Source organism: Metopolophium dirhodum, chromosome 1, assembly GCF_019925205.1.
Source record: "Metopolophium dirhodum isolate CAU chromosome 1, ASM1992520v1, whole genome shotgun sequence".
Lineage (NCBI taxonomy): Eukaryota > Metazoa > Arthropoda > Insecta > Hemiptera > Aphididae > Metopolophium > Metopolophium dirhodum.
In genome coordinates, this window is record NC_083560.1 from 139,844,726 (window position 1) to 139,852,337 (window position 7,612).

The following is a 7,612-nucleotide window of genomic DNA, read 5'->3' on the forward strand; positions in this document are numbered from 1 at the left end:
AAGATTGGCTTTGTGAGTTTTAAGTAGGGACTTAAGTTTATTGGAAAGATAATTGTACTTTGTCTTATCTGCAGGGTAGTGAGTTTGTTGCCATTTAGATCTGGCTCTGCGTTTTTCAACAATAAGTTGTCTTAGTTCCGGTGATAGGTTGGGTGTTTGAGAATAGGGTGCGCGAAGGGTAGATGAGTCCTTGGCCGCTGTTTGAATTTATTTTATTTAAAATTTATTTGAAACTAAATCAAAACCAAACAAGAAAAATGTACTTAAAAAAGCTGATACCTTTGAACAAGTGAGCACAACTATTGACTCTGAATCGGCTACAACAGTAACTTACAAAGAAAATTGTCCACCATGTAATGAAAAATATGTAGATCCACCAACCGATGATTGGATTATGTGTTGTAAGTGTAAAATTTGGTGGCATGAAGCATGTTCATACTATGAGGATCTCCATAAAGACTTTGTATGTGATTTATGTTCATAAAAATTATATTGTTATGACAGTTTTTTTAAATTTGTACCTATTTTAAGTTTTTGTTAAAATTGACAAGGTAGTCATGAAAAAGAGATTATTATTTTTATTTTTTTTCAAATTTTTATTTTAAGTTTGTGTTAAAATTTAAAATTGACCAGGTAGTCATGAAAAAGAGATTATTTATTTTATCTTTTTAATTATGTAATTTAAGCTTATAATGTTTTATTTTTATTTTTATAATTATTAATTAATATTGTAAGTGTTAAATAGTTTATTTTTCATTGAGGAATCAGGAATATATATTGTTCAAGTTTTTATTATAAGTTAAATGAAACAAATTGTCAAACTAGTCATGGTAATATGGTTATTTTTTTTTTACTATTTTTATTATGCAATTAAGTACCTATATAATAATGTTGGACTGTAATGTAACCAAGTTCATTATATTGTATTTTAAGGATTGTTATGAATATTGTCAAATATTAAATGTTTGATTGTTAGGTTATTAACCTAACCGATCCTGGAAAGACTTCATGAAATAGGCGTATCGATCAGGAGCGTCAACATGATACACAGCTACCTCATGAATAGATATGCAAAGCTCGAAATTGAACATATTGTAAAATCAAGGAAGCTAACTAGAGGGTGCCCCCAAGATTCGCAACTGGGACCGACCTTATGGAAAGTTGCCATGTCTGACATTGGGTCTCCACCTGATCAGAGAACACAGCACGTTATCACATATGCAGACGATATCACTATCTCACTATCTCACTGGTGCCGCCAGACCACCAACAGCGATTAAGAGGATGACTGATTACCTCGATGATATGAGAACCTGGGCAGCGAAATACTGCCTTGAGTTCTCGGCAGCTAAAACCCAACTCATGTCAGTCAAGGGCGGCTTAAAGCCGACGTATAGCATTACCTTCGGTAAGGGTCATGAAGCTGTGGTCATTGAATCAGCAAGCACGGTAAAGTACCTGGGCATACTTCTCGACCCAAGACAATCTTATGTAGACAACATTTTCGAGCTAGCACATAAGTCAAAAGACCTCTATAAAAGGCTCAGAGGCATGTCCTCAGCAAATTGGGGCATGAGCAGAAGAACAGCCAGGGTTATTTACGAGGGCGTCTTCCTGCTCAGAATAACATATGCAGCGGAAATCTGGTGGGAAGGTGTCAACTTCGAGAAGTGCAAAAAGAAGCTGGGCTCGATCCACTACGAGCGATAACGAGTGCATACAACACGGTGTCTACCAATTACCTTACGGCGGTAGCCGGCGAATTGCCACTAGACCTTAAAATAATTGAAGACCTTGGAGCAACAACGAGACATGTCCTTTTTTTGAAATTGTTCAAGAGACAAAAAAAACATTGTAAATTCAAAAAAAAAAATTTAGAATTTTTTAAAAAATAGTATACCTATTTTAGTTATAGGGTACATACAACATATGCACTAGTAGATAGTGCTTAACTTTTGATAGTAAGTTAAGGAAGCAATAAAAACTTGTTTGGACATATCTTGTTGTTGCACCGTAATACAAATTTGCTTGGACATGTCTTGTTGTTGCACCGTAATTAAATACTGTTTGGACATATCTTGTTGTTGCACCATAAATATGTTTTGTATGTAATAATATTATTTTCTTGTTACACCATACCTAATAATATTATTATACCTAAACCTAATACATTTCAGATAATTTTTTTAAAAAATATAGTTTTGACTTTTGATCACCATTTAAAAATAATATATAAGACAGTAAAAATACATCATAAAGTTAGGTAGGTATATTATGTAAATACAAAATAACAATATTAAAAACTTGTTATAATAATATAGTATGATAATTAATAAACTAAAATATATATTATACTGAGTCAGTCTTTTGACTAGGTAATAGACTACATACTATAATAGTATGTAAATACAAAATAACAATTAAAAACTTTTTATAATAATATAGTATTAAAATTAATAAACTAAAATATATATAAAATACATAATACTGTATCTGCCATTTGACTAGGTTAATAGTTTAAACATATTTTACAAAATAAAAATCAGCATACATAATCAGTGAACAGCTTATATTGAAACATTAACTAGGTTCAACTTTAATCTTCTTCATATTCAGAAACTATGACGTCATTGTTAGTCATTGATGTAAGTTTCATGTAGAACCACATATATTGAGGAGGCACATACTTAGAACTTAATTCCCTTACATCCTTTAATTTGGCTGGTTTTAATCCTAATGGCCCATTATACAATTTGTATGAAGGCGGTGGAAGACTTAATACGTTTGTGGATGGCTTTTTAAGAATGAAATTTTCTTTGGCAGTCGAATGAACTGATATACTAGCATTTAACCCTTGTTTTGTATACTCCATAAACCTATATGATAAAATAGAAAATTTTACTCTGTTTGTATTAGTAACAATTTTTTTAAACAATTGTTTGGAATGATCTGCAAAATTCAGTATCATATCTTGGTTTACATTAATTACTGAAAAAGTTTTACAAGTACTTTTTACAAGTTGTTGGTAAGTTTCAGGTAAAAATGCATGCTCAAGCTTTCTTCTTCTCTTTTCAATCAAACCAAATGCCCTGTCACATGGTAGAAAACTATGTCCCGGTTCAGGATAGCGGTGTATTATAGTTTTCAGTCCAAACATGTTTTCTGTTACTACAGTATATAAGTATTGAACCAGAGCATAGTTTTTATTTTGAGAACTACAGTTGTCAGTAAAAATGTAAACTGTATCCACTTGATTATCCATTATCTTAGATAAATAATGGTGAAGAAAACTAATAACCTCATTTTGACCTTTCCTAGCAGTTGCTTCATCATATATAAAAAAATATGACATGCCAGTTCTTCCTGAGCTAATACATAGGTTGTAAACCCAGAGCTGTCTTTTATAGAAGACATCCCCACAAGGAACATGGGGTAGTGGTAAATTTTGTTGGAAGTCAAAAGCGAGTACTTCTAATTTATTAGACTTTTCTTTTGCTTTTAATGTTTTTTGTTTGATATCTGCATAAAAAACATCTGCTTTCATTATATGGAGTCTTTTTTCAGTTTCAAAGTTTGATTTTGCTACTTCGTCGACTGATGTTGTTATACAATTTTGTAAACGGTCACATGTCTGACAAGTATCAGAGCGGGGGTACCCAAATGACAAGTTGTAGTTTGTTAAAAAGTGCTTATGATAAATGTCATATGAAACAACTGGTTTTACCCCTCAGTGGCGGTTCTGGTAGTATTTTTTTGGTGAGGCAACCTATGTATCAACCCCCCCCCCCCCCAATACAAAATTAGAATTCATAATAAATCTAATTTAAAAACATAAAAAAATCCACACAGACTTCATTTTACCCAACAACAAACATGCCCAACAAAACAATTTTTGTATATAATGACTCCCGCATAACCAAGAGTGTTGTTGATAAAAATTTTGATTAAATGACCTACAGAATACCTTACTTAGTTTCTTGTCAGGAGCCAAAGCTGACAAAATCGGAATAGGCTTACCCACTTTTAGTAAATCATTTTTACTATCAGAATTCCATCGTCGAAACGGCGTCTCCAACAACATAACTACCACGTCTGTCACTGGATACGTCATAACTCCAACAGTAATTAATTTAATAATGTTTATTACAAAAAACTGCAGCACTCGCACATATATTTTAACGTAGACGTTAAGACGAACCGGAATCATCGAAAAAGTGTAAGACACAAGCGACCATTCGTACAAGACGTCAAGACAGAAATCACTAATGATAAATATAAAATTATTATCAATAGATATTACAACGGACAACGGTTCAATTAGGACTGTCCCGAGTCTCGATTGTAACAATAACATCTTTACTGATAATGTGTTTTTACGTTGAAATGCCGGGTGACTATATATTCCTGTATACCGAGTCTATTTTTAGTACATAAGGCGATATTAGTCGAGCCTCACAATGATCATTGCGCATGCGCAACTCTAGTTATTTAATAGTCGCGTGCATTCGCGTACATACGCTTGTGTGTGTAATTCATGTACACAATAGTACATACTCTTAGGCGGAGTTAAACGGTGCCTACTGACGTCATCGGAACATTGCCACTGGTTGAAACACTAGCGTTTGTTTACGTAATAATTATTTCATACATTTCTTATCGGTTTATCACTATTTTTGGTAATAACCACTAAATAATATAATGACTTACCATTTACAATATAATAAATAATAATTTATATTGTTAAACTTGGCAAAGAAGATTTTTTTCTCAAATAAAATCATAAAAACGTTAAAAATTAATATCAAAATATGTATATGCTATCGGTGGGCCAAAAAATACTTTAATAGTATTTTTTACTTAAAATTTTAGGTTAGGCGGCGCCTCACTTGCCTCACCACCAAAACCGCCACTGTTACCCCTTCAACTTTGTGTTATGGATTTTACGCACAACACAAAATAAACGTACGCACCAATTTAAGATTAAAATAATTAATGTATTTTTTATTAAAATTGGTAGTAAAAATCTTAAGTATAGCTACAAACTGTTAATCGAACACTCGTAATTCTACGACTGACTGACTCCCTGTGTGTTGTCGTGACGGTGCCCCGTCTCACATAAAAAATCCTTATTCAGCGGTTCCCACGGTAGCAGCGTCTTACGACACACACTCTGCATTATGATTGTCTATATATGTTGTTAACATATATAGATATTTAAAAAATAAAATATGTACTAATCAGGGGTTCTTAACACCCCCCAGACTAAATGAGACACGGGGGTCCAATGACCACAGTGTTTCACTTAAATGTTTAAGTTTCTGCAAAGTTTCGAATTTTCTGTTATTTGGGGGTCAGTTCAGTTTGACAAAAAAATAATAAAATATTAAAAGGAAAAAAAAATAATAAAAGTAAGAAAAATAAATTATACTGTGTGTCTTCCTGAATACCATTAGGTTTTTCATGCTTCTGGTATTTCAGGGTTGTATATTTTTGTGACATTTTTTCTTAAACTAAAACTTAATATACTAGTTGTTAATATTGTTAGTATTACAATAATATAAATGACAATAACGTGAATGTTAATGTTGAAAATTAATGAAGGTTCAGCTAGGGTATGTGAAAGTTCATTTAACTCAACTGCTTTATTAGTCAGTTGGTTCAAATTTTGAATTAGGATTTTATTAGTGAGGTTTTGAGGAATAATTGTTTTGACTATATCTGCCAATGTGTGTAACGGTTCATTCTTAGAACTTTCTGGTATAATATCTGAATGACTATCCCTACTAGCTTTGTTATTAGAAAATAATATAGAGTTTCTGAGATTAATTTTACAAAATGGGGGTATAGTTATTCTACCTACGCCCTCAATTTCTATCTTGGAATTTTCTGTTGGATTTGTTCAAGTGATGGTACCTACTTCCGTTGGGTATAATAGATCCATGAATTAGTTTGCACTAACTGATGCCATATAGGGGCTTTTAATAAAACGAATTTGAATTTGCAATAGTCTGGATTAAATTGATTATTCACTAGTAATGAAACTACACATACATCTGATTCTGCACAATGCTGTACATGTTGATTACCTCTACAAACTTTATAGGGCTTTAATGTTGTACATTCTTCCCACTTTGCGTTATCTAAAGCAATACAATTTTCGTTGTCTCTGCTTACACCTAAATAATCTATTTCAGGGTCGACTAAGAAAATGGTTTGTTCACTGTGGGGTATGGGTAAAGGTATAGGGTGGTATATACTATATTCCTCACTGGTAATTAGTGGGATTTCTATGACGTAGATAAGATAGTTGTCTTTTAAGAATATGTTTTTTTCAGAGATTCTGAGGATTTCATTAAGAGATTCTATATTAACTTCCAATGAAAAAGTATTTCCAATCGGCAAGTCTACCTTAATTTCGAGAAGTTCTTTAATAATGTGCTGTGGAGTAAAGACACTAGTGTGAATTTTTCCATCTAATGCTGTATTTATTATGGAGATAAGGTTCTGGGTTTCATAAGCGTACTTGTTTAAAACTAGTTCAAATAGTAATGATTGTTCTAATACTTTGGTTCGGAATGCCAATTTATTAAGGTTTTGGATAGTAAGATTTGTTTGTACTTGTAGGTACTGGAGGTTTTGTTCTACTTTTTGTTGTTGAAGTTCTAATTGTTGTGTAGAGTTATTTACTTCTGCTTGTAAGAATCTGATCTTTTCCGGAATATTGCTTTTGCTAGGGTACTTTGCTTCGATTTAGTTCTGTTATTTGATTTATAATGAATTCAACATCAATCTTTGAGCATACACCATACAGAACGTTGGCCATACACCTGAATGTCTGCCCCAATCCCCGTCGAACTCTATTATCATCATTATTAATGGCTAACATAAGACTTCTGTGTTTAGCTTCGATCTCGTTTAAATAGGGCAAAGTTGCTCTAGAAAATTGTTGTATAAACAGAGAGCAAATCTCCTCAATTTCCACATTACCAAGTCTGTTCTTCATATTTTCACAAATGGTCGTGGTTGCTTGATAGTGAGCCATGATGACATGGTATTTTGAAATTAGTAATTGTACATCCAAGGAGATTACCAATTCCCAACTTACATGTGACAATCTGGCTACTCCATGTGACTCATAATAGATCCCTTGTTGGCTCTTGAATGACGTTAGATTAAATACTTGGTGGTGATTTCTTTGGTCTGAATCATTGATGGAAGGTTCCGTGACGCTTATTGAAATTATGCTGAGTCTGAAACATAGTTATGTTCTTTCATGAAATTGTTTTAGAAGGTTCCGGTGTACCTTTACAGGTTTGGTTTTCTTAAGTATCGTGACATTTGGTGAATCTGGTTGGATTTCTACGATGGGGTAAGGACCTAACCATTTTGGAGCTAGTTTTCCCTTACGGGCTTTGTCTTGAACTAGGACCCTATCTCCTTCTGCAAGGTTTAGAGGTGCTATTGATTTGTCATAACGCTCTTTAGATTTGTGTTTGCTTTCTAATAGCTCTGCTCTCGCTAATTTATGAGCTTCCTGCATTTGTTTCTTCATTTCAAAGTAATAGTCCTCATAGTTGTATTGAGGTTCAGGATCTCGTGTGAATGAATGAGG

General features: G+C 33.0%; 1 pseudogene; it reads right to left on the minus strand.

Moving 5' to 3' along the window:
- Positions 1-2,596: 2,596 nt before the first annotated feature.
- LOC132932812 (uncharacterized) lies at positions 2,597-7,042 on the minus strand (annotated as a pseudogene).
- Between the last annotated feature and the right edge of the window lie 570 nt (positions 7,043-7,612).